The sequence below is a fragment of the Pleurodeles waltl genome, chromosome 3_1 (assembly GCF_031143425.1).
Source record: "Pleurodeles waltl isolate 20211129_DDA chromosome 3_1, aPleWal1.hap1.20221129, whole genome shotgun sequence".
Taxonomy (NCBI): domain Eukaryota; kingdom Metazoa; phylum Chordata; class Amphibia; order Caudata; family Salamandridae; genus Pleurodeles; species Pleurodeles waltl.
Window position 1 is genome coordinate 1,733,792,738 of NC_090440.1, and position 27,307 is coordinate 1,733,820,044.

At 45.5% G+C, this 27,307-nt stretch overlaps 1 protein-coding gene across 4 annotated transcripts in view; it reads left to right on the top strand.

Annotated features, from left to right (window-relative positions):
• Positions 1-23,146: 23,146 nt before the first annotated feature.
• IKZF2 (IKAROS family zinc finger 2) overlaps positions 23,147-27,307 on the top strand; it is a 165,080-nt gene continuing 160,919 nt past the window's right edge. The window contains exon 1 of one of the 4 annotated variants that reach the window (XM_069225645.1): positions 23,147-23,561. The gene's annotated coding sequence lies outside the window, so the exon portion shown is untranslated. The remainder of the gene's footprint in view (positions 23,562-27,307) is intronic. The other 3 variants (XM_069225640.1, XM_069225648.1, XM_069225642.1) reach the window with 3 other exon arrangements.

Consider the following 27,307-nt stretch of genomic DNA (forward strand, 5'->3'; position numbering starts at 1 on the left):
TCTGAGTCAATGAATTTTGAAGGAGTATTGTTACGTTCTATGTAGTTTTAGTCACTGGGGTGTTGGCGGGCACCAAGGATATCTGCATGAAACAGTGCAAAACTCATTAGACAACTCCATTTTGTGAGTTTAAAAATGGCCACTAAAACATTTTTCAGGCCTTAGCAATTGAATCACATTCTCTTAAACTTTGAACATGTGTTTGATAGCAATGATTCATGATTTTTAAAGGATATATTCAAAATTGTTAACCCTTTAAATCCTCTAGTAGCTTTTTAAACACAAATATGTTTTAAAAAACGGAACTGATTTACACCAAATCAAACACAACAAGCTTTTCTGAGAAAGGTTTTATGTTAATTAAAGTTAGTGTGATACATTCAGTTTTTTTTATCTAACCTTTGGCAAAATTTTGTATAGCTTGAGAGAAATTGGGTTGTTGGCTAAAGGGGGTGAAAACGTTCTAGCCGCAATCCTTGTCAGAGTGAATCACAAAAAATGTCAAATTTAACCTGTGGTTAACCCTCTGGTAGCTTGGCACAAAAGCAGTCATGCTTAACTTAGAGGCAATGTTTAAAGTCTTTTCGCAGCACCCGAACAGTAATAACGTGAACACAAAAAAACAGTAGGGGCAGATGTATCATTATTTTGAATAGCGATTTCCTAGTTGTGATTTTCTGAAAATCCCAATTAGGTAATCGCAATTTAAATGTATGAAACTCCAGGAGTTTCATTTAATGTTTCCTTATGGGTCGCAAATTGACCCACCTCATTAATATTCATGAGGTAGGTCGCAATTTGAGACCCATTAGGAAATACTAAAATCACGGGGATGGTGGCCGGCTGGGCTCAGCAGACCACAATGTCTGTGATTGTTTTTAAATAAAGCAACCCTTTTTTTTTTTAATGTAGTCCATTTTCCTTGAAGGAAAACAAGATGTATTTAAAAAAGAAAAATGAAAAGTTTTCTTTTCATTTTTGAAGAGTAGTCAGTAGTCAGTGGGACCACTGCCTGCTCTTAAAAAACATTTTTGTATGCATTTACAAAGGGGAAGAGGTCCCTTGGAGACCCCTTCCTATTTGTGAAAGGGTTACCACTTACTTGAAGTAGGTGCTAAAATGCGACTCTTTTGCGACCACATTTAGGTCACAAAACATTCCTACATACCACTGTGATTCTGTATTAGGAAGGGACGCCCTTGACACGCCCCTTCCTAATACCGAATAGGTATGTATTCACAATTCAAAAGTGTGATTCGGTAACATGTTACAGAATCGCAAATTGGAATTCATACCTACGAAAATGCATTTTTGCTGTCGCAAATTGCCCTGTCAAGCAATAATAGAGTAAAAATATAATAAATTGACTCCAAAACGACAAAACTCTAATCAGTGGAAACAGAGATATGCAACTTCAAAGATTTATGGTAAGTACATCACCTAAAAACCACAAATATGCCACTCTCAATAATATGGACATGCGAGAACAGATAAAAGTAAAAAGTTCAAGCCGACTACGAGGTGGTGGGGGCTGGATAAAGGGGCCATGTTAGACCCACTGTTGCCTTCTAAAGTCTAGTGCAAATAGACCCGTTCAGGGTGGAGGAGGCCACAAGGAGCAGGGAGAGCATTGCAGATCACCGTCGCTGTGGCGCAGAGCGGACCGGGCGTTGCGGAGGGTCATGCTGGAGATTTGCATTGGCAAGCACTGCAGGCTGCTGATGCTGTATTGTGAAGTGCAGAACTGGCTTTGCCAGTTGGAGCTGTAGCACGAAGAGTTAGGTTTACCGGAGGTTTGTGTTGACAGTCGGAGTGGGAAGCAAATTCTTGGAACACATGGCACATTCACAGTTGCCAAGAGCCCAAAACTTAGGGTTTTCTCATTTTCAAGGAGCAGCCCAACTGATGTTTCACCAAGGGTCCAGGACCTGTAAGGCACCTCTTGAAGATCAGGAACTCACTCCAGGAGAGGCCAGCAGGGCTCAGTCATGTCTATTTACAGGTCCAGGCAGGTCCATTGCAGCAGGTCATCTTCACTGTACCAGAATGGTCTCTGGAGCGTGTTATGTCACTTTAGCTCAGAACAAGAGGTTGGTCAGCTGACCTTTGGAGTCGCTTCAGTCTGGGAAGAAGGGAGCAGGTCCAGTTGTCCCTATCAGCAAGCATGGCAGGATGACTGAAGCAGCAGGGCAGGAAGGTATTTTTCTTCTATAGCATCCACAGGTCAGAACTGTACTGAAAAGTGAGTCTGAGAGTCCTCTTTGTATACCTGGTGCCCACTTTAAAGTGGGAGAAGCTTCTGAAGTTTCTCCCTTCAGAGGTGTGTTGAGTTTCCTGCCTCCCTGCTGGGTAACAGTCTATTTGGGATCTCACTAGGCGAGTTTGAATTTCTTTGTGTGTGAGATGACCAAGTACCTTTGAAGTGCAAATGTAGTAGGTGACAGCTCTACACCCCTCATCCTGTCAGAGATGGGCTATCCTACCAATATCTAGACTGTGACCCAGGAAGCAGGCTGCAGGCACCAAATGGTTAGTACACAAAAATGGCAACTTTCAAAAAGTGATGTTTTCAAGAACTGTGGCTTAAAATTGGACTTTACCATTAACAAGGCTTTTTGATTACAATTCCCCAGACACCAAACATGATTTTCCACCTGCCCCCAATCAAAATGTATCGCTTATTAAATGTAATAAGGTAATCCAATGTTATCATATGGTAGAGATAGGCCTTGCAGTAGTGAAAAGCTATTTTGAGAGTTATTCACTATCAGTGCATGTAGAACATTAAAGTACATGTTCTACCTTTTAATTCATCACTCTTTGCCCTGTGGTTTGTTTTCTGGACTACCCTAGAGGTGGCTTATAATTATTGAAAAGGAAGATTGAGGCCTGACAAACGGTTGATTTTGCCAGGTTGAAATGGCAGTTTCAAACTGCACACACAGACTTCACTGACAGGCCTGAGATGTGTTTTAAGGACTATTTAAGTGGGTGGCACAGTGCATGCTGCAGTCCCACTATTGGCATTTAATTTATAGGCCCTGTAGTACTACTTTATTATGGACTCACAAGTAAATTAAATATGCCAATTGGGTGCAAGCCAATTCTACTGTGTTTAGATGACAGAGCACAGAGTTTTAAAGGTCATCAAAGAAAGGTTCTACAAACAGGAGAGGGAAAGCAAAAGGTTTAGGGATGATCCTGCAGAAAAGGCAAAGTACAACAATTTTCAATAAAGTCTCATTAAAAACATGTTTGTGTTTCTTACTTTTTACATAGTTTTATTATTGCATTTTGTAGGTGAAAATAAATAGAGACTATTTAAAAGAATAAAGAATACAAAGATGTTTATGATTCTGTCTTTTAACATTTTTCAACTGAAGTGTTATATATATATTCAGATAACATGAAATGCAGACATTGAACCAGCCCGTAAAGGAGGCTGTACCCCGAGCTATAGAGTGAAAGCTCCAATCTGGGAAGTACTTACAAAATATAGTAAGTTCTCCTAAGGTCATGGATTCAATGACCCAGGAGATTTATTGTTTTTAATAATGTTGCTAGGGGCTGCAGAACTCCCTACAGCCCCAGACAACATTACAAAATGAATTTTGGTGGTGCCCATGCCTTTTCTAAGAACATCACAAATAAACAAAACATATGTAACTAGTCCTAACAGGGCATTATGGGGCACTCCTTGGAGGAACAGATAATACTAAATGAGCAGTTCCTCATTTATTATTCACTTTGGTGCCCCAGTATCTACCCAAGGCACCCTTTTTAAAAAAAAAATTGGGAACTTGGAACCTCATTCCCAGGCCTTTTATTTTTTTTTAAGGGGTAGTGGCATACACCTTCACACTCTGAGCTAGTTTGGGCCCTGGTGGGCCATCACCCGGGGCCTTTATTTTTTAACAAGGGAAAGGGGCATATTTATGTTGGGAAGGGGTGCTTGGCCCTCTCCATGAGCCTCTGTGATGCCCCGGGAACCCCATCCCCATGGTTGATGTCTAATATGTGTGAAGGTGGGTGAGAAGCCCCTCTCCAGAGCCCTAGAAGACCTGCTCTCTTTCCTTTTTGTTCTTGTTGCAGGGACACTTTGTGAGAGGAGACCTCTTTTTGCATGGTTAGCCCCCCACTTTTTGTCTGATGTTGACGTGTCCTAAAAGTTATAGTGCCCAAGATCCCGAACCCCCAGGGTTTAACGGAACTTAAAAGGTATTGGGGCTGTGCAATGCCCCTCACTGATCCCCCCTTTGCACCCTGGGGACCACATCCCCTGACCCTATCTTATAAAGAAAGACAGGAGGGTCCTTAGGCCAAAGATGTGCACCCTAGTGCCCATTCAGGCACCCATAAATCACGTGGTGGGGCTGAGGAGGGGGCCCAATGTCCAAACATCCCCAACCATCTCCCCACATTCTGCGGATCGCCGCATTGCCCCCACCAGAGGGAACAGCAGTTCAGTGTGCTTTTCCCTGCTCAGAGGAGCATATTCAAAGCTCTTCCAGGGTGGGATCAGATTTCTGTTTTCCCTGCTAATACTCTTGTGGGGAGGGAAAACACTGTGTCTTAGAGATGGCTGCCTGGGACACAGTGTGTGAGCCGGCCCTGAGGGATGGGTTCCCTGGGGGATTTTAAATTACTGAAGAATGACTGGTGCCACTGCATAGAGCCAATAATATTGGTGGCTAATGTATTGGCTTGTTGAATGATTGTGTATAGGTTTTCTTTGATTTTGAACTAACTTTGTTTGAAAACTACAAGTTTCAGATTGTTGCATTGGAGTCAGGATGGGCTAATCATAATTAAGTTAAAAGAAACAATGAACTCACCAACAGTGAAAAAACAGGAAGGTCGAAACTCGTAGATATCATTAGGCAAAAGACTCAGTGGGAAACAGTGAAGAAATACATGGAAAGAAGAAACACTAGAGTGGATTTTGGAGGACAAACCAACATTCTCTGTACTCATCCACCACCTGTGGTGAGACAGCTTATATATTAGATACAATGTTATCATAAGCACCACAGAACTATTTGTTTTACTCAGCTCTATAGGTTGTGGGTGACGCATCACCCACAGTATAATTAACCTCCTGTTCCCGACTCAGAGGAGATGGTGAAGAGAGCACATTACTTTTCTGTAAGCAGGATTGGTAGGGGAAGGTTGAAGCCTTCTATTTGTAGAAAGGCAAACAGCTAAACACCAAAGAGAAATGCAAGAGTACAACAAAAAATTGAAGGTTCTTAGGGAGACAGAGATATTTTAGTGCACATGCAAATTGGACAATTGCCCATGGCCCCAACCTTCCAAGGGCCCCCTGGGAAAATAACTTTCTCCCTAGCTTATGTCAGTGTATTTTTGTATCTTAACCCTTATCATATAATTAATTGTTGTTAGGCAACATAGGGTTTGTGTGAGGATTTGAGGGTACTACATGATATGACTGTGGGGCCTTATTGTGCATTATACTCCCAAATACCATTTGGGTCCACTCAAGTACGTTTACTTAACTTTAAGCTCAACCCTGGGTAGCTGTGGCTGTGAGCAGTAAGGGTTAGCAAAAGAACAATGTGTAATGCATTTAACAGCACCAAACAATGAAATAAAAATGTCACACAATGCAAAAGAAATGCAACACCAATTTATACAAATAGATTATGTTTTTATGAATTTTTAGAGACCTTAATCATCAGAATCCATCAGAGGGTTCTGAAGATACAAATTTTAGAAGCAAAAATTTACTTTCATATCAACTGTAAACAAGCATAAGCCAACAAAATGTTTGTAAGCTTTTAAAAAGTTTGAAAGAGTTAATTTGGCAACTCCAGCCAAGTACGAATGACCAAGTCCAGCAGAACAGAGGTCTGAGGCCAGAAAAGTTATTTTGGATATTTGCCTGGTCATCAGAGTGTTTTTAAAGCAAGATTCAAACTTCATAGGATGATTGCCATAGACATCAATAGAGTAGTCCTGATGCTTAGGGATACAGGCAAAAAGATGCTCAAAGGATGCACCGTTTGTGGTGTGGTCAACGAGGGTGTCTTTGTGGGTGCTCCTCGGTCCACAGGTGAAGTGAAGTGAAGTGAAGTGAGGCATCCTTGCAGGGCGGTCGCTTCCTCCTCACCACTGCTCCGGTAAGTGCTGCCATTGTTTTGGGCTTGTTTGTGCTTGTCTGGGCTTGTCTGGGCTTGTTTGGGTTTGTTTGGGCTTCTTGGCTTCTCTCCCGTAAGGTCCCGCCCCCCCCTCCTCCTCGGAGCTCTTCCTGCTCCTGACTCCTGCTGCCCCCGCCCCCGCACTCCCATTGGAGGTTTCCCTCCCTCCTCCCAGCTGCCACTCCCTCCCACCTCCCCTCTTATGCCGGCCGCAGTGCGGACGCGCCACTGGCGCACCAAAGGTGCGCCAAAGGCAAGCCTGTCTGCGCCAAGACCGCGCCCAGCACAGACCCCCTTGCCAACATGCCTCCCGCACCACCAAACACCTTTACACTGCCAACGAACTTCACGCCCTTAATCCAGGACGCTCCTCCATCTGCTTCCAGTCCACACCGACGCACGCCAAAGGACCCTTCTCCTGCAAAGCCTGCAATTTCACCTGCAACCTAACCTCCAAACTCCAAATCAAAACAAACAACCGCCTAAGATGCATCCTACTTAACACCCGCTCCGTCCACAAACATGCAATTGAACTCTGGGACCTCCTGACCACATACTCGCCCGACGTCGCATTCCTCACTGAAACCTGGATGAATTCGGCTTCAGAACCAGACATAGCCATAGCCATACCAGAAAACTACAAGATCACCAGAAGAGACTGAATGAACAGACCAGGAGGAGGAATCGCCATAGTCCACAAAAACACCATAAGAGTCTCCACCAACTCCCACAACACCATCAACTCCGCCGAGCACCTCCACTTCAAAATCCACATCAACGCCAACAACACACTCAGAGGAACACTGGTCTACAGACCCCCTGGACCCAGACCGCAGTTCTGTGACGACATCGCTGACGCCATCAGCTCCCAAGCCCTCGCCTCAACAGACTACATCCTCCTTGGTGACCTAAACTTCCACCTAGTAAATAACAATGACATCAACACCAGCAACCTAATCGACAACCTCGCCAACTTCGGCCTCAAGCAACTCGTCACTACACCCACCCACTCCGCAGGCCACACACTCGACCCCATCTTCTCAGCCAGCAATCATGTCTCTTTCAGCCACACCACAGAACTCAGTTGGACAGACCACCGCTGCATCCACTTCTCCTACCAAAAACCAGTCACTCACCACCACCACACACAACCCCCCTGACGCAACTGGAGCAAAATATCAACAGATCAACTGATCTCCACTCTCACCTAGGCCTCACCCCCTGGGACCCTGGACCCCAATATAGCCACCACCAACCTGCATCGCTAGATAGAAGATTGCACCAACACCCTCGCACCGCTCAAAAAAAAAAAAAACACCTCCCACAGAATCAAGGCCAGCTGGTTCACCCCAGAGCTAAAGGATTCCAAATGGCTATGTCGCAGAATAGAAAAAACCTGGCACCTTGACCTTACCAACTCCAACCACATCGCTTTCAAGGATGCCCTACGCAAACATCACCAACTGATCCGCACCACCAAAAGGACCCACTTCAAAAACCGCATCGACGCAAACGCTCACAACAGTAAAGAGCTCTTCAGCATCGTCAATGAGCTCTCCACCCCCAGGACCTGCTCCAAAGAACCCCCACCATCACAGGAGTTCTGCAACTCACTGGCAACCCACTTCTGTTGAAAGATAGAAGAAATCCACAATAGCTTCAAACCCCAGACCCACCAGCTGACTACAAATGCCCTAGAATCCAACGCTCCAAGCAACACCCACCTCCTCCACACCTAGACCCCCGTCAACATAGAGGACACCGCCACCACCATGGCCTCCATCCACTCTGGATCACCATCGGACCCCTGCCCACACCATATCTTCAATAAGGCAAACATCATCATCGCCCCCCACCTCTGCAAAACCATCAACAGCTCCTTTGAGTCAGCCACCTTCCCAGAAAGATGGAAGCACGCAGAAATCAACGCCCTGCTAAAGAAACCAAAGGCAGACCCAGATGACCCCAAGAACTACTGGCTGATCTCCCTCCTCCCCTTCCCAGCCAAGGTCATCGAAAAAATTGTAAACAGCTTACTATCCCGGTTCCTGGAAGACAGCAAGGTACACCTCCCAATCTGGATTCCGCAGAAACCACAGCACTGAGACTGCACTCATTGCTGCCACAGACGACATTAGGACCATGCTCGACAAAGGAGAAACAGCAGCACTCATCCTCCTGGACCTCGCCGCAGCTTTCGACATGGTACGTCATCATACTCTCCGCACACGCCTCCACAACGCTGGAATCCGCGACAAGGCACTCAACTGGATCTCGTCATTTCTCTCAGGCAGAACCCAGAGAGTCCGCCTCCCACCGTTCCTCTCAGAAGCCTCCAGAATCATCTGTGGCGTTCCCCAAGGATCTTCGCTCAGCCCCACGCTCTTCAACGTTTACATGGCCCCCCTCGCCAACATCGCACGAACCCACCACATCAACATAGTTTCCTATGCAGACGACACTCAGCTCATCCTCTCCCTCACAAAGAACCCTACAACTGCAAAGAACAACCTCCACAATGGACTTCACGCCATCGCCAGCTGGATGGAATCAAGCCACCTCAAGTTAAATATAGACAAGACAGAAATCCTCATCTTTGGCACCAACCCCTCAACTTGGAATGACTCCTGGTGGCCCACCTCCCTAGGAACCGCGCCCTCACCCACCACCCACGCACGCAACCTAGGCTTCATCTGGGACTCCACACTCAGAATGACTCAGCAGGTCAATGCCATCTCCTCTTCCTGCTACAACACTCTCCGCATGCTCCGCAAAATCTTCAAGTGGATTCCCGGCGAAACCAGGAAAACAGCCCTATAGGCAGGTATAACAACCAAACTCCTAACAAAACTGCAAAGAATCCAGAACGCATCCGCCCGCCTCATTCTGGACATCCCATGCCGTGACCACATTTCCCCCCACTTCAGAGACCTTCACTGGCTACCAGTATCAAAGAGGATCACCTTCAAACTCCTCATCCACACACACAAGGCTCTCCACAACACAGGCCCAGCCTACCTCAACGACAGACTCACCTTCCACACCCCCAACCGCAATCTTTGCTCCGCCAGCCTCGCCCTCGCCTCCATCCCCCGCATCCGCCGCACCACCGCTGGAGGAAGATCCTTCTCTCATCTAGCCGCCAAGACCTGGAACTCCCTACCGCTCCACCTTCACCAGACCCAAGACTTCTTGACATTCAGGAAACGCCTCAAGACATGGCTCTACGACCAGTAGCTCCCCCTCCAGCGCCTTGAGACCCTAACGGGTGATTAGTGCACTCTATAAATCCTTGATTGATTGATTGATTGATTGACTTTGTCACAAAGATAGGGGTTCCTCAATGTCCTCTGCATTGCAGTAGCAGGCCAGCTGATGCTGGGCAACTAGTCAATCTGTACTGCGATTGGGGCAAAATCCTTAAGTGGGCGCTAGTCTCCCTTCAGTACAATGAATCTGGACTTTGATAGCACTTCTGGGTCTGGCAGACACAGGTGCAACTTTTGGCTATCTTGGATATGTCCTCTTGGGTGCCCAGCGACTGAAAACGGCAAACCTTCTGCGGTGGCTACCAACTAGTCAGTCTGGACTCTTTCAGCTCTTGTGTCTCTTGAGCAGGTTCCGGGAGACCAGTCAACTGATCCTTGGAGTCACTGCTGTAGGCTGCTGCCAGGAATCAACTTTTTCTGGATCCAAGAACCATAGGCACAGTCCAAACTTGACTCGCTCAAGGAGCAGCAGGTACAGTCCTTCAGACAATGCAGCCTCTCTTTGTGTGGTTCCAAGGGCAGCTGGGCCGTCCTTCTTAAGTCATCTCTCCAATGTCAGCATGATCTGAGGGTCCGGATGTCAGGGATGCCATGTTTATCCCAGGATAAATATGCCAATGGGCTACAGGGCCAAGAGACTACAGGGTTCCCTTCTACCTACTGATGACATTTCTGTGATGTGTGGCATCTGCCTATCCAGAATGCTACATTCATGTCCTTTTAAGATGACATGACCCTTCATCGACCTTCAGGAGCTTGACAACCCACCTTAGAGGTGTGGCTACCTCAGGGGTACACACCCACACTACATCCTGTTTGGGGGCCAATTTCCCCTCTATGGCACTCTCTCCATTCTGTCTGCAGGACAAAATGCACCTTCCTCAGAGGTATTGTGGTTGGCAGTCCGTTAAAGGTGGCTTCTCCTTTGAAGCTCACTTTCTGGGCTAAAATCCTCGATTCGCCTTCCTGGCAGAGGAGGTGACACCTCGCTCTGCGACAACTGCCTTTGATCCTGACCCCGGGAGTTGTTCACACACTTCAAGTCTGCAGGCTGGGAGTCATTTTGTACTTTGTCACACACATGGTGGCACAAACAGTGCTGTAGCCCTGAGTGAACACTCTACCTTACATGCCCTGAGTACCATATAATAGGGACTTAAGAGTAAACTAGTCTTTGCCAATTGGGTATATCCAGTTCAAAATGTAATATGTATAGGGTTAGAACATTGGCAATGAGGTCTAGTTAGCAGGCCTCAGTTCACTCCCAGAGTCGAAAAGCCAACAGCATCAGTCCAGAAATGATGGGGTGAACATGCAAAAAAAAGAGGCATTTCCTTGCATGGCCCCCTTTCAGACTACAACTGATGAGCAACAAGCCTTTATTATGGTAATTCTCATCAGCTAAGTTGAGGAACCTTGAAGGGCCATCTGATTTGGCATGGTAAGTCTCAGGTCTGTGTTCCACTGTAAAGTCCATACCGTGTAGGGGAAAAGACCACCTCAGTAACTTGGGGATCTCGCCTCTCATATGCATCAACCATCTGAGAGGCATGCGGTCAGGTTGAACTTCAAAATGAGTCCCAAACAAGTAGGCTTCTTCAGCGACCAAATTGCAACAAAGTCTTACATTTCAATGGCACTCCAGCACTACTCTCTGGGGAAGACTTGTCTGCTGATAAAAGCAACTGGTTAATCTTGGCCCTGGTCACTCAGCTTTGACAGAACTGCCCCAACCCCATGTTTTGAAACATCAGTTTGGACAACAAACTCTTTACTAAAGCCAGGTGTCTTTAGGACAGGTGCTGAGCACAGAGCTTCCTTTAAGGTTTCAAAGGTCTTTTGACAGGAGTCAGTCCATATGATTGTTCTTTTCTCTGTTTTCTAGAGGTTAATTCTGTTAAGTGTGCCACTATGGTTCTATATCCTTTTACAAACCTCCTGTAGTACCCAGTCAGGACTAAAAAGCCTCTGACCTGAGTCTGAGTCTTCGGAGCTTTCCATGCCAGAATTGTCTGCATTTCTGGCTGGGGAGATTCTAAATGGCCTTCATCTACTTGGTGGTCCAGTAACACAACAGACTTTTGCCCTATCTGGCACTCACGTGCTCTGAGAGTCAGCTCTGCCTGTTGAATGGTTTGCAGCACTTCATAGAGGTGGACCAGGTGATCCTCCCAGGTGGAACTAAACACAGCATTATCATCTAGATATGCTGCACTGAAACCTTCCTGACTTGAAATACTATATTCACCAGGCTCTGAAAGGTGGTAGATGCATCTTACAACCCAAAGGGCATCACCCTAAACTAAAAGTGGCCTTCTGTGTTTTAAAAAGGCTGGCTGCTGGTGTGAAGGCTATCTGCTAGTAACCTGAAGTCAGGTTAGATGTTTTGCAGCCCTCAACTTGTCTATGAACTCATCAGCTCTGGGTATAGGATGTGCATCAGTCTTGTCTTGGTGACTGCATTTAGACCTCTGTAATCTACACAAAATCTAATTTCTCTTTCTTCTCCTTTAGGATAGGGTTTGGGCACCACAACCACTGGGCTGGCCCAGGGGTGATTAGAGGGCTCAATCAGCCCCAACTATAGCATGTTAGCCACCTCGGCTTTAATGCTAGCCATGAAGTGGTATGACAGTCTGTAAATGTTACTTTTGGCAGGTAAGCTGTTATCTGTGGCCACATCATGGTTACATTATGTTGTCAAACCTGGCATCAAGGAAAACAGTCCAGCAAACTGTTCAAACAAGTTGTAAAACTCCTTGTGGTGCTGGCTTGTCAGAGTGGAAGAGAGAACTACTACCTCCACTGAACCTTTTAGACATTTGTTCCCATAAGGTCTAGGAGAGGTTCATGATCTTCCTCTCATCCACCACCTGCCACCATGAGCATAGCGATATCTGCTCTGTCATTAGGTAATTTGAGCTTATTCACATGTATCACCCTATGAGGGCTTCTTAGGGTACCTAAGTCCAATAAATATGTGACTTTTCCCTTCCTTCCAAGATAGGGTAAGTCCCAGCTCATTTGTGTTGAGTGCTCTGGGTGCTATAAGTTCTAACATCCAAACCAGTCGTCCATGTTGGTACTCAAATATGGAAACCTGTTGGTCATACCAGTGCTTGACAAGCTTCTGGCTAGCCTCAAACGTCTTGTTTGCCTTCTCCATGTACTCAACCATTCTGGAGTGAGGGCCTAGTACATAATCTGAGATGGCCTGTTTGGGCTCATTGAGAGGTTTCTCCCAACCTTCTCTAACCAAGCTTAAAGAGCCCCTGACAGGGTGTCCAAAGAGTGGTTCAAAGGGACTGAACCCTACTCTCTTCTGAGGAACCTCCCTGTAGCCAAATAACAGACATGAGAGAAGAACATCCCATCTCCTCCTGAGTTTCTCTGGTAAAGCCATAATCATGCATTTCATGGACTTGTTAAACCTTTCAATAAGTCAATTTCCTTGGGTATGGTAAGGTATGGTGAACTTATAAGTCACCCCACACTCATCCCACATTGTTCAGCTAGGCAGACTTGAGGTTTGTGCCCCATCTGAAATGACCTCCTTAGGGAAACCCACTCTGGTAAAAATACCAATTAGGGCTCTAGCTACTGCAGGGGCAGTAACTGTCCTAAGTGGGTATGGATTCTGAATATCTAGTGGCATGGTCCACTACCAGTAGGATAAGCCTATGTCCAGAAGGAAATAGTGGGTCTAGTGGACAAATAATATTGATCCCCATCCTCTCATAGTGAGTCTCTACCACTGCAAGTGGTAGCAGGGGAGCCTTTGGCTTGCTACCTCCTTGCCACTAGCCTGGCAGATAACACAGGAGCGACAAAACTCCTTCACCTTTTCTGACATCTCAGACTAATAAAAGTTGTTGACTAACCTGTCCTCAGTTTTTATTCTGCCCCAGGTGTCCAGCCAAGTGTATGTCATGGGCCAGGTTAAGGACAAATTCTCTGTACTGTTGGGGGATGACCACTCTCCTGATTGCCCCGGTTTGGCGTCTCTTGTCCCACTGTATAGGACTTGCTCATCCCAGTATGCCTTATGGGTACCACTGACATCACTTTCCTCCTGTCTGATAGCTAACTGCCTCAGGCCTTCAAGAATGGGATAAGTATTCTGTCCCTTGCCCAAGTCTCCTCTGGAAAAACCACATGCTCATTGAAGTTGTGCCAAGTCAGGCAAGTCTCTCAGGGCAGCACTCTCCTCTTCAGAGACCAAACCCTTTTTTGAATGTTAGGCACCTTCTGTCTCTGAAGACTATGTGAAAAAATATTTCCAGGCTTCCTGCTCTTCCTCCTGTTGGTAGGGACTTTGGGCCACATGTTTCAAACTTTTGTGCATTCGTAAATGGTGCAATCACAAAATTCGGCCATTTGTGAATGCAAAAATGCCTTTCAGGATGTATGAAAGGTATTTGCAGTGCAATTTTAAGGAATCGCTAAAATAGCAATTCCTTAAAATTGCGACCCCATTTAGAGAATTGCAAATTGTGATTCTCTAAATAGGAAATCGCAAATAGGGAATTCCTATTTGCGATTTCAAAAGCACATGTATCAAGCATTTCCTAAAGGTGAATTGGGCATTTAGGAAATGCAATTACCATCAAATCCAATTTGGTGGTAACCATGTGCAATTTTTTAAAATGCATTAAAAATGACATGTAATGTTGCTTCACATGTCCGCAAATCTTCTTTTGGGGTGCATCAGAGGGGGCATTAGGCCCCCAGCACCCTGGGGTTTGCACTACCTAATTTGCGTATTCCTAACTGTAATTCGCAAATTGGGAAATGCAAAACCATTCGCACCTATGGGCTGGCAGGCCCATAGGGATGAATGGAGTCCCATTCTCTATTTGCAATTCAGTAGTAGCGATTGCGAATTTTAAGAAATCACTATTACCGAATCGCAAATTTCATACATCCCATTTTGCATTTCTTAAATAGTGATTTCTTAAAATTCACTATTTAAGAAATGCAAAACGGATCTTTGATATATCTGGCCCTTAGTCTGCTGTGTCAGGATCCAAAGTCCCTTTACTTTCCCCCCATAAGGCCTTCTGTGCTCTAGCGGAGACACACCCCCACTCAGGGAGACCCATCACTGTAGCATGAGTCCTTTTCTCCACCTGTGCTCAGGCAAGAGTTTCACGTCATTGCCCATTAGACACTCTGTGTCCAGGTACACTGGGATGGCATGGGACATAGCTTCTTTCTTAGAGCCAGTTACCCCTCCCCATTTAAAATCCATCACAGTTATGGTATGGGACTTTCTAACATTGTCAGAGTTGAGTATTTTATGCACCTCATAATATGGACTCTGGCTTGGGGAAACCAGCTTTGTCACCATGGTTAAACTGGCACCTGTATCCCGCAAGGTATGTACTTTCACCCCATTGATTTTTGGTCACTGTATGTACTTTGTCATTCTGACAATTGTTACAATTCCTCACAACCCTGGGAAACGAGTGTGGCTTCAGTATATCCCTTCCAATCTCTACATTGGTTATCCCCTTGGGAGTGTCACCAATGGGTGGCTTTTTTATGCATACAGAATCACCCCTCTTGTGCCCTGGTAGTCAAACTACATCCTAGCCTTGGAAGGGTCAACATTCTTTACCTGATACCCTCTCTCCTTTGATTGGGATGTGGCTCTTGGCTCCCCCTTCCCCGGGCTTCTTTTAGGGACTCTTTGGGTTTTTCTGAGTTTTTAAACATGCCTGCATTTTTCCCCTGAAGGAGGGTCTGTCCTCCTTTCTTTTTTTCATCACCTTAGGACTTTTTGGGTCCCTGCTGCCTACTCACTCATCAGCTATCTTCCCCAGCTCTCTATGGTAGATAATTTGAAATCTATTAGATGCTGCTGCACCTTCTCTGAGGTACAATTTGTAAGTATTTGCGCTTTTACCACTAAATTGTATAAGCCCCAATATTTATCAACCGTGTTACCCTTAATCAAGCCCTCCAGTGACTTCACAGAGGCATCTACACAATAAACCCATGTCTGTGTTAACCCCTTGTGTATGCTCATAACATTCTGTCTGTACCCCTCTTGGGTACGACAACAAAAAAGCTCCATGAGCACCTCCTTCATGTGAGTGTAAGACAGTGCCACCTCTTTCTCGAGTGTCAGCAGCTTATCTCTCCCTACTTTTGCAATGAGCTCCCACAATAAGGACCCCCAATGTTGTGCATTCACCCTTCACATCCTCTGTGTACTTTGGAACAATACCCTTGGGCAACCTGATATTATAGGCACACTCAGCAGTTACCTCTGTCACTCAATGGCTGCAACCTTTCTCCTGGGGACTCATCCCCAGCTTGACCCTTCTCTCTTCCAGGGCCAGTCTTTGCTTCTCCAGGTCTTGCTTCCTCTCCTGTAGCTCCAAGGGGCTAAGCTGGCCCTCTAAGTCCTTAGGCCTCCTTACTGATGTGAAATTCCTCTGACTCCCAGACAGGGAGTCATTCTTTGAAAGGATTGTGAGGCTCACACTATCCTGGTCCCCATCTGTGAATGAATCATTGTTGGCATCCTTAGCCCCACTCTCAGGGGACATCTCATCCCCCAGCTGATCCTAGGCTTTCCTTGCCTCTTACCCCGGTCATCTTTCTTGGCTGAAACTCCTGGAGGAATTTTTCTATCTTTGCACAAAGCTGTCAGTTCATTGATTTTCAATGTGGGCAAGGTGGCTCTCCATCCTTTGCAACCCTGTAACTTTTTATTCTTGGAAGCTGGTGCCTTTTGGGAATATCAGAACTTAGCAAAAATGTCTCTCACTTTCGACTTGGCAATCTCTTTCAGTCTGTTACGGACTTATTAGTTGTATGCTACAGCAAAACACAAGTTCTGGATCCCACCACTAGGCACCAATGTGAGGATTTGGGTGCAATATATGATATGGCTGAGATGCCTTATTGTTCAGTAGACTCATAAATACCATCTTGGGTCCAGTGAGGTACATTTGTTTAACCTTAAGCTCAACCCTGGGTAGCAGTGGCTGCAAGCAGTAAAGCTTTGTAAAGAAACAATGTGTAAAGTATTTAACAGAACCAAACACCAAAATAAGAAAGTTACACAACACAAAAGAAATGAGACACCAATTTATAAGAATAGATTATATTTTTATGAATGTCTAGAGATTGTAATCATCAAAATCCAATAGGGAACTCCTGGGATACGTATTTTAGAAGCAATAAATAACATTTATATCAACAGTAAACAAGCACTGTCCATCAAAATGCATGTAAACTTTTAAAAAGTTTGAAACAGTTAGTTTAGCAACTCCAGCACGAGTTGGATGACCAAGTCTGACAGAACAGAGTTCAAGATGGCTAAAAATGATACTTTGGACTGTTAACTCACTACCAGAGTGTTTTTAATGCAAGATCCAGACTTCATAGGATGACCACCATAGGCATCAATAGAGTGGTCCTGATGCTGAGGGATGCCGGCAAAAGGAAGCTCCCAGGAAGTTCCATTTGTGGTGAGGTCGATGGGGGAGTATTTGTGGGTGCTCCTTGATCCACAGGTGAGGTGGGGCAACCTTGGCCACAGAGTTCGGGGTCTGTTGAAGTCCTCTACATTGCAGTAGCATACCAGCCGAAGCTGGGCTACTGGTCAGTGTACACCAGGTTTGGGCAAAAAGCTTCCTGTAATATGTGGCATTGCTCTGTCCCAAAATGCCACATTCTTGCACCTTTCAAGATGGCACAAACCTTCCTTGGTCATCAGGAGCTTGGTAGCCCACCCCAGAGTTGTGGCTACTTGAGGGCTACACGCCAATGATAAAACTGGTGTGGGGGCAAGTTTCACCTCTCTGGCCTTGTCTCGGTTCTATGTACAGGAACAAAAGGTATCCTGCTCAGGGGCGTTGTTGTTGCTGGCCCATCAAAGGCAGTTTCCCCTTTGAAGCTTGCCTTTTCGGCTAACCCCAGAATGGTCATCCCGGCAGAGGAGGTGACACCTCACTCTGCAGCAACTGCCTTTGTTCCTGAGCCTGAGAGTCAGAATTTTGATTTGACCATCACATCCCATTTATTGTCAAGAAAATTTGATATCTTACATTACCCAGTTAGCTAGTCCCATTCAGAAGCTAGCTGGTTAGGATGCCACTGGGCAGCCCTGTGCTAGCCAATGGGCCTATTAACTTTACCCAGAGCAAAACAACAATGGGAAGTGTTGCTGTAATAACATATCAAAAGATACATGTCTTACTTAACAAAATACAGCTCCCTGCCATAGCGCTTTAGAAGCCTTTCTTATGGGTGACGTATATATAATGTTAAGTGATTGGATGCTCTTGCCATTGTTTTAAATGACAAAGTCGAACTGGAAGTGAAAACACTGTCCTTCCAGTCTGAAGTGGCAGACTGCGAGTCATTTTGTGACACACAGGGTGGCACAAACAGTGCTGCAGCCCTAAGAGGACACTCTGCTTATGTGCCATGGGTACTACATACTAGGGACTTATAAGTAAGTCAGATCTTGCCAATTGGGTATTGTTAGAAATGGGGTCTTTGGTTGACAGTCAGGCTACCCCCTGTTCAAGCAAGGACCCTCTCTCTAGTCAGAGTAAAAGAGAATCACCCTCAGCTAACCCCTGCTTACCCCCTTGGTAGCTTGGCAGAGCAGTAGGCTTAACTTCAGAGTGCTAGGTGTAAAGTATTTGTACCAACACACACAGTAACTTAATGAAAACACTACAAAATGACACAACACCAGTTTGGAACAATAGGAAATATTTATCTAAACAAAACAAGACCAAAACAACTAAAATCCGACATACACAAGTCAAGTTATGAATTTTTAAAGATTAAACTCAAAAATAGCATTTAGAAACAAAAATGCTTCGATGAGATGTTAACACGACATCGTGACGGAGTCGTTCCCAACAAGCCGACACCAGCGGCGCCGGACACGGAGTCGACACGGAGTACCTTTGGTGAAGAGTGAAAACAAGCCGAAGCGCGAAGTCGGGGATCGCGGCGTCTGTGCGAAACGTTGAATCCGCGCACTTCGAGCGGCGTCTGTCACGACGTGGTGCGGCGACTTCCACGGAGTCGCGGACTTCAGCAGGGCTGCAGCGGCATCGGGCCTGCGAAGAGCGTCGCGTTCCAGCGAAGGTTACGGCGTCGGGTGCAGGCGGCGGCACCGGATTCAGCAGCGGCTTCGGTCCGGAGTCGTCCGAAGTCGATTTCCTTGGATTTCCTCCAGCTTTCCTTTCAAGGGCCCAGGGACTGGATAGGGCACCACTTGTCAGAACAGGAGTCTCTCCAGAGACCCCAGGAGCTAGCAGAGAGAAGTCTTTGCTGTCCCTGAGACTTCAAACAACAGGAGGCAAGCTCTAACTCAAGCCCTTGGAGATTTCTTCACAAGATGGAAGGCACACAAAGTCCAGTCTTTGCCCTCTTACTCTGGCAGAAGCAGCACTGCAGGAAAGCTCCACAAAGCACAGTCACAGGCAGGGCAGAACTTCTTCCTCAGCTATCAGCTCTTCTCCAGGCAGAGGTTCCTCTTGGTTCCAGAAGTGTTTCTAAAGTCTGTAGATTTGGGTGCCCTTCTTATACCCATTTTAGTCTTTGAAGTCACCTTTCTTCAAAGGGGACACACACTTACTTGTGAAATCCTGCCTTGCCCAGGCAAGGCCTCAGACACACACCAGGGGGTTGGAGTCTGCATTGTCAGAGGCAGGCACAGTCCTTTCAGATGAGAGTGACCACTCCACCCCTCCCTCCTAGCAGAGATGGCTAATCAGGAAATGCAGGTTACACCCCAGCTCCCTTTGTGTCACTGTCTAGTGCGAGGTGAAAAACAACCCAACTGTCAAACTGACCCAGACAGAGAATCCACAAACAAGGCAGAGTCACAGAATGGTTTAAGCATAGAAAATGCTCACTTTCTAAAAGTGACATTTTCAAATGCACAATCTTAAAATCAACTTTACTAAAAGATGTATTTTTAAATTGTGAGTTCAGGGACCCCAAACTCTACATGTCCATCTACTCTCTAGGGGAATCTACACTTTAATCATATTTAAAGGTAGCCCCCATATTATCCTATGAGAGAGACAGGCCTTGCAACAGTGAAAAACGAAGTTGGCAGTATTTCACTGTCAGGACATATAAACCACATTACTATATGTCCTACCTTATCCATACACTGCACCCTGCCCTTGGGGCTACCTAGGGCCTACCTTAGGGGTGCCTTACATGTAAGAAAAGGAAAAGTTTAGGCCTGGCAAGTGGGTACACTTGCAAAGTCGAATTTACAGTGTAAAAATACACACAGGGACAGTGCAGTGGCAGGTCTGAGACATGATTACAGGGTTACTTGTGTGGGTGGCACAACCAGTGCTGCAAGCCTACTAGTAACATTTGATTTACAGGCCCGGGGCACCTCTAGTGCACTTTACTAGGGACTTAACAGTAAAACAAATATGCCAATCATGGATAACCAATTACGTACCCTTTTTAAACAGGAGCACTTGCACTTTAGCACTGGTTAGCAGTGGTAAAGTGCCCAGAGAAATAAAAACAGCAAAATCAGAGTCCAGCACACATCAATAACCTGGCGAACAGAGGCAAAAAGTTAAGGGAGACCACGCCAAGGATGAAAAGTCTAACAGGTATATTCAATTTGGCATGCTATTTGTATATGGTAGGAACACTTGCACTGAGATTAGAAGGCCTCAGAGTACTCTCAGAGTCGAAAAACCAACAGCATCACTTAAAACATGTGGGGGTGTACATGCAAAAAAGAGACACTTCCTTACATTTTGAATTAACAAAAATCAGGTAATAAAGTGTCCAAAGTTGTTGCAAAAGGGAGCCCCAAAATATTTCTTGCCTGTGGCCCCAGAATTCTTCTTATAATTTGCCTGCACCTGGGTTATACTATGTTTCGCCAAAGATGAAGGTGGTATGACTCCCTTCAAACCCAGACATTATGTCACAAGACTTTTGTAATTTCTTCTCACACCTAATTAATGACTAGCCTTTTTCAATATGGTACTTTCATGCTGTAGCGGACACATCTTCTGTTATGTGTCACAAATATGTGTCTGCATTTCATAGTAATTTTGAGTGCATCTAAGGGCACAAATTGGATTTACTGCTTCCCAGAAAAAATCTTCTGTGTCATGTTATGTTATGTTATGTTATGTTATGTTATGTTGATTTGTATAGTGCACTAATTACCCAAGAGGCCCGGTGCCTGGGCTGGTGTGTAGGTTTGTGGTCTCAATGCTGCCTATTTAAAGAGCTAGTTGTTCAGCTCCTTGCGGAACTCAAGAAGTGAACAGGAGGCTCTGATGTGCTGAGGGAGATTGCTCTGTGTCTTGGGTACCATGTAGGAGAATGAGAGACCACCTGCTTTGCTTTTACCGATGCAGGGAACTAATGTGTATGACTGAGAGTGAGGCAGAGGATATGTATCTTGTGGGTTTGTGAAAGCGTATGTGTCTGTTCATGTATTCTGGCCCTGTCTTGTGTAAGTCTTTGTATGTGTGCACAAGAATTTTTAATTGCTGGTGCTTGTAAATGGGGAGCCAGTGAAGCTTCCTGAGGTGTGGTGTGTTGTAGGTGGACCATAGGACATCGAGTTTGAGTATTGTAGTGTATTCTGGATGATCAGGAGTCTAAGTAGGAGTTGTTTGTCGATTCCAGTGCAGAGAGAGTTTTCATAGTCCAGCCTCCTGGTGATGAGTGCTTGTGTGGCAGTCTGTCTGGTGTTGTGAGTCAACCATTGAAGATTTTTCACTGCATGTGCAGGATGTGGAAGTAGAAGGTGCATATTGCGCTGACTTGAGTCATCATGTTGGGCTTGTCATCTCTAGTAATCCCTAGATTTCTTGCATGGTCTGTGGGTGTGTTGGTCCTATCTCTGACGACCACCAGAGCAGTCATGGCTCGTGTGACCCAGAAGGGTTGGGCGGCATGCAGGGGATGTGGGGGCTATCAACAGGGGGAAGGAGGGGAGGTTAAATTAAAAAGTATTTTAAAAACACTTACCTCCTCTGCCGCGCGCCGCTCCTTCCACTCCTCCCATCGCTGCTGCAGGCACAGGCTCCCAGCCTGCCCTGCACCAATCCTGATGCTGCTCAAAGCAGCGTCAGGATTGGCTGGGACCACCCAGCCAGGGCAATCCCAAGCAGACTGGGAGTCTGTGCAGGCTCTCTCCAGCCCAACTGTGTTGCTGGGCTGGAGAAAGCCCTGTGTGCATGTGTGTTTGGCCAGCCCAAGACGGACGGGCATAAACACATGCGCTATTCACTGCTGGTCACCCCGTGGCCACGCCCCTTTTCCCCAAAAACAATAATAAACAAATGTATTGTTTTATGAAAAAAGGTTTGCAGCTGCTCCTGCTGGCAGGGGGTTACTCTGCTCCGCCCTTATGGAAGAGCTGCCCCTGCACCAGAGTGCGTTCCATGGGGAGATTTTGTTGTCGAAGACCAGTCGTTCCCTCTTGTTGAAGTTGAGCTGCAGGCAATTGGTTCACACCCAGTCTGCTACCATAGTAATGTAGTTGGTGAAGCTAGTTCTGGAGTTGTTTTTTTGGCTGTCAAGGAAAGGAGGAGATGAGTGTCATTTGTGAAGGAGATGAAAGTGATGTCTTGTGATTGGATGCTTTTGGCAATCAGTGTCATGAATGTGCTGAGAAGAGTGGAGCTGAGGGAAGATCCTTGTGGGATCCGCATATCAATTTCTTAGCCTCTGATGTGAAAGGTGGCAGCCTGAACCTTTGAATTCTTCCCGTTAGGAATGAGCAAATCCATCTGAGAGCGGATCTTGTATGCCAAGTCTTCTGATGAGGGCTTTATGGAGAGACAGTGTCGCCGGGAGGTGGAGCAGGATGAGGGCCCTTGTTCCTCTTTGGCCCAGGATGATTCAAATGCCATCAGTGGCCATGACAAGTGTTTTATGTAGTATTTATGCTATATAGCAGACCTAAGGTATAGGAAGTTTTCTTGTGTGCTATTCAGACCTGTCTGTAAAATAAATATCAACTTGACCACTACATTTTGAAAACAAATATATAAAAAGCAATACTTGGCCCCTTGTTTTAATGTTATTTGGGGTGGATGCCCCTGTTAATCCCCTCATACCTCTCCTGAGGAAATTTCAACTTACTTGCTGTATTCACTCGATGCAATTACTGTTTATGATTTGTGCCTCATCTGTTAAAATGCCTCCATTCCCCACTGTGCTAAATCATGCTCATCTGGAGATTGTGGACCTCCCATCAAATGTTCGTCACTTTGTTTCCACATTACTAGGCTAGTGGTGCTCTTTACTGGCTACAAAATAGTAAACATTTCAATAGCATAAATATTACGAAATAAAATGTCTTGCCAATAGTATTACCAGTTCTATTATTACCAACTCAATGGTGTTCATGGTATCAACATTAAGAGGAATAAGAGTTTGGGTCAGCCGGCTAAGTAAAACAACTCTACATTAAAGGTTAGATCAATCTCTGCCACAGACGCTCAACCGACTGAGCTATCCGAGCAGCTTGCCTCTGACGATGCAATTTACAAAGTTTGCTTGCTGGTTTATCTGTATGTTCTGCCTAGTGAGTATATTATTATTTATATTGCTGTAGCCAAGAGTGTATGCCATTTGTTATCCACTAAAAAATCTAAAGTAAAAAAAACACGATTTCATTGGAGACTGCCTCTAGTCTAGCGCCATGCAAAGGGGATTTGTGTTGCATTTACCAGCCTTCACTCCTGTACACATGGGAGAGGGAGGTGCTCCTGGGGCTGCTGTGCTGAGCAAGTGCCCTGTCCTGTAATCGATTGCCGAGCGCCTTGAGCTGTACAGTAGTACGCGTCTGTGCGTGTGTGTGCGCCGGTGTGTGCGCCCGTGTGCCCGTCTGTCTGGGCAGGGCTGGCTCCGGCTGCATCCGTTTCTCTGCGTTTGACCAGCTGTCCCAGGCTCACCCCTGCCTGGCACTGCCGAAGATGGAGGAAGTAAGAGCCGGATTACCCTTAGCGACAGCGGCACTGCCTTAGTTTCCGTAACCAACCGCGACGCAGGGCAACCGCGCACGGCCGGACGGCGAGCCCCGGGCAGGCGGCCGAGCACCTGCCGCAGAGGGCACCGGCTTCGAGGATGGCGCCGGAAACATGAGGTAGCACAGGCGCTCCGGCTCTGGCAGTATGTCTGGTGCTATGCTATGTTATCTTGCTAGTTTGCATGGCACTTAACCCCTCGTGGCAAATGGTTTGAAAACGTTTGCAGCAGAGAGATTAGCAGCAAATAATTGTAATGAAGAAATAATGGGAGATATTGATGTGAATTGGTCGCCGCCAAGGCAGTGGAATGCAGAAATGCCAGGAAAATGGCTTGAATGATAATATTACGAGCTAGAGGAAGGAGAGTTGTGTGGTGGAAACTTGGGCGTCATGCTACACTGTAGACGCGCGGGTATCCGGCACCTGTTGCTACCTAGAATGTTATGAGGACGTGGTGTGGGGATTGCTGGAGTGCAGTGTGCGCTACCTGTCTACCTGCCCCTTGCGACAGTACCTGTAGCATGTCATTTGAATTCAGTGATATTTTTGGATATTTACACAGCGAGCCACGTAATAGGAATTTCTGTTTAATTAAATAGGCATGTGTGGTCTTGGTGCCCGAGTAACAGAAATACTTTACAACGGCTTCGGAAACTTGAGGCGGCTTTTCCTAGATTCGAGTTTACTGTCAGCAGGTGACAAACATACAGGTGTGTCAGGCGCTTAAGCCACCAGGCGAATGTAGCACCGAAGGAAATGTGTGCCATCCTGTTTCCATCTCCCTCCCACCTCTTGCTTATTCTGGGGGTTACAACGAATTTGAGAGCAGGGGAGATTTCTGGATAGAAGAGTGTGTTCACTCTTATTAGGTCAATACTTAGTTTGGTCACTAAATCGTCTAAAGATGAGCTGGTCCGAGGACTCTGCTCCCACCGTTCGACCTCATATGACCCGTTCTCAGGTGGCAGAGTTGTCGTTCCCTACCAGCATTAGATGTCATAAGAGCGAATCAATATTAAATTAAAGACGAACTCTAAATGGCGTCACAGGGTGTGCTCGACCACTTTTTCGCCGGGGGGTACGCATTCAGAAATTAAGCGGCAAAAGAAATCACAATCCTCCAATACCCTGAGCTGGGGGTGTTTAGTGTCATGACCCCGGGGCTAGGGGGGAAGGCATGCCTGAGATAGTATTTCTTTTGCTCAGGAGCAGATATACTTTAATTAGCTTGCCAAAATGTATTGAGAAAATGCAGAATTAAAGAGGAAAGCTAGCCTTAACGCAGTTACAAGCTCAGAAGAAACATGCAGAGAAACGTTTTCGACAAATACAGAACAATTTTTCAGGAACTGAATGAGAAACTCGTCTAGAGCTTGCTAGAAACACGGTGCGCAGCCTGGCATCATGCAAGGTCTGTCAAGCTATGCTTTTCAGCAACAAGGGGACATGTTTGTCAAAACCAAACGATGTAAAAAAAAAAAAAAAAAAACAATAGCTCGTGGGAAATAGCTAGACCCTAAACTGAAACATAGCGAGAAGCTTGTCTGTCACATAAAAGCTAGACACAAATATAGTGAGAAGCTTGTCTGACACATAGTTAGACAGAATCACAGTGAGAAGCTTGTCTGACACATAAGCTAGACTGAAACATAGTAAGAAGTTTGTCCAACATATATACCATAGTGAGAAGCTTGTCTGACACACACCTGACACACAGAAGCTAGACTGAAACATAGTAAGGAGCTTTTCTGACACATTCTTAGAAGCTAGAGTGAAACATGGTGAAACAATTGTCTGACACATTCTTAAAAGCTAGACTGAAACATAGTGAGAAGCTTTTCTGACAAATAGAAGCTAGACAGAACCATAGTGAGAAGCTTGTGTGACACACATCTGACACACAGAAGCTAGAGTGAAACATGGTGAGACAATTGTATGATACATTCTTAGAAGCTAGATTAAAACATAGTGAGAAGCTCGTCTGACACATTGTTAAAATCTAGATTGAAACATAGTATGAAGCTTGTTGACACACAGTTAGAAACTAGACAGAACCAAAATGAGAAGCTTGTCTGACACACAGTTAGAAGCTAGACAGAACCATAGTGAGAAGCTTGTCTGACACATCTTTAGAAGCTGGACTGTAATATAATGAGAAGCTTGTCTGACACATAGAAGCTAGGCTCAACAATAGTCAGAAGTGTAACTGACACATAGAAGCTAGACAGAAACACAGTGAGAAGCTTGTCTGACACATCTTTAGAAGCTGGACTGTAATAAAATGAGAAGCTTGTCTGACACTTAGAAGCTAGGCTCAACAATAGTCAGAAGTGTAACTGACACATAGAAGCTAGACAGAAACACAGTGAGAAGCTTGTCTGACATACTTCAAAGCTATACAGAAACATAGTGAGAAGATTCTCTGACATGTCATTAGAAGCTATACAGAAATATTGTGAGAAGCTTGTGTGACACATGCTTAGATGATAGAATGATAATGAGAACTTTATCTGACACATAGAACTTAGACAGAAATACTGGACCTCATTTACAAGGATTCTGCGCTGCCTTAGCATCATTTGTTTTTACACTAAGGTGGTGCAAAACAGGCCTCTACCCAAAGCCATATTTACAAACTGGCACAATGTCACCATTGCACCAGTTTGTAAAGCCTTGTGCCACATTATAGGTACTCCAGGTATAATGTATGCACGGTAGACGTTCCCCTGTTAAAAGCCCTGCAGAAATGGCACAGTGAAATCTACAAGATTTCACTGCATAATGCTGCACCAGCATAGCGTATTTTTTTTTACCGCCGGCTCACAGAAGGGGTTAACGGTGATGCTGTGCTGTTGTCTATGGGGCCCCTTAACATTGCTGGACTTGGGTCAAAATGTTGGTGCTAGTCCAGCAATGTTAAGGTTTAGTGCCACAGTGGTGTCAGAATTTCTGACACTGTTGTGGACAGTTTGAACCATGGAGTACTGTATTCTAAATACAGCTCTCCCATGGCATAGCTAGGGGGGTGCAGGGCGGCGCAAGAAAACTGGCACATCTATCACGATGAACCAGTTTCTTGTAAATAAGTCCCATAGTGAAAAGCTTGCCTGATGCAATGTGAGAAACTAGACTGAAGCATAATGAGGCGCTTCTCTGACACAGAAGCTACACAGAACATAGCTAGAAGCTAGACAGAGCGATAGTGGGAAGTTTGTCTGACACATAGTAAGAAGTTAGACTGAAGCATAGCGAGAAGCTTGTGAGACATAAAATCTACATTGAAGCATAGTGAAAACCTTGTCAGACACTTAGAAGCTAGACAGGACTCTAGTGAGTAGCTTGTCTGACGCACAGAAGCTAGACAGAAGCATAGTAAGAAACTTGTCTGGCACATAGTTAGAAGCTAGACTGAAAAAGAGTGAGAAGCTTGTCTGACTCAAACTTAGAAGCTAGACAGGACTCTAGTGAGTAGCTTGTCTGACACACAGAAACTAGACCTAAGCATAGTAAGAAACTTGTCTGACACATAGTTAGAGGCTAGACTGAAAAAGAGTGAGAAGCTTGTCTGACTCAAACGTAGAAGCTAGACAGGACTCTAGTGAGTAGCTTGTCTGACACACAGAAGGTAGACAGAAGCATAGTAAGAAACTTGTCTGACATATAGTTAGAAGCTAGACTGAAAAAGAGTGAGAAGCTTGTCTGACTCAAACTTAGAAGCTAGACAGAACCATAGTGAGAAGCTTGTCTGACACATAGGTAGAAGCTAGAGAGAACAATAGTACAATAGTGAAAAGTTTGTCTGACACACGATTAGAAGCTAGACAGAAACATAGTGAGTAGTTTTTCTGACACACAGAAGGTA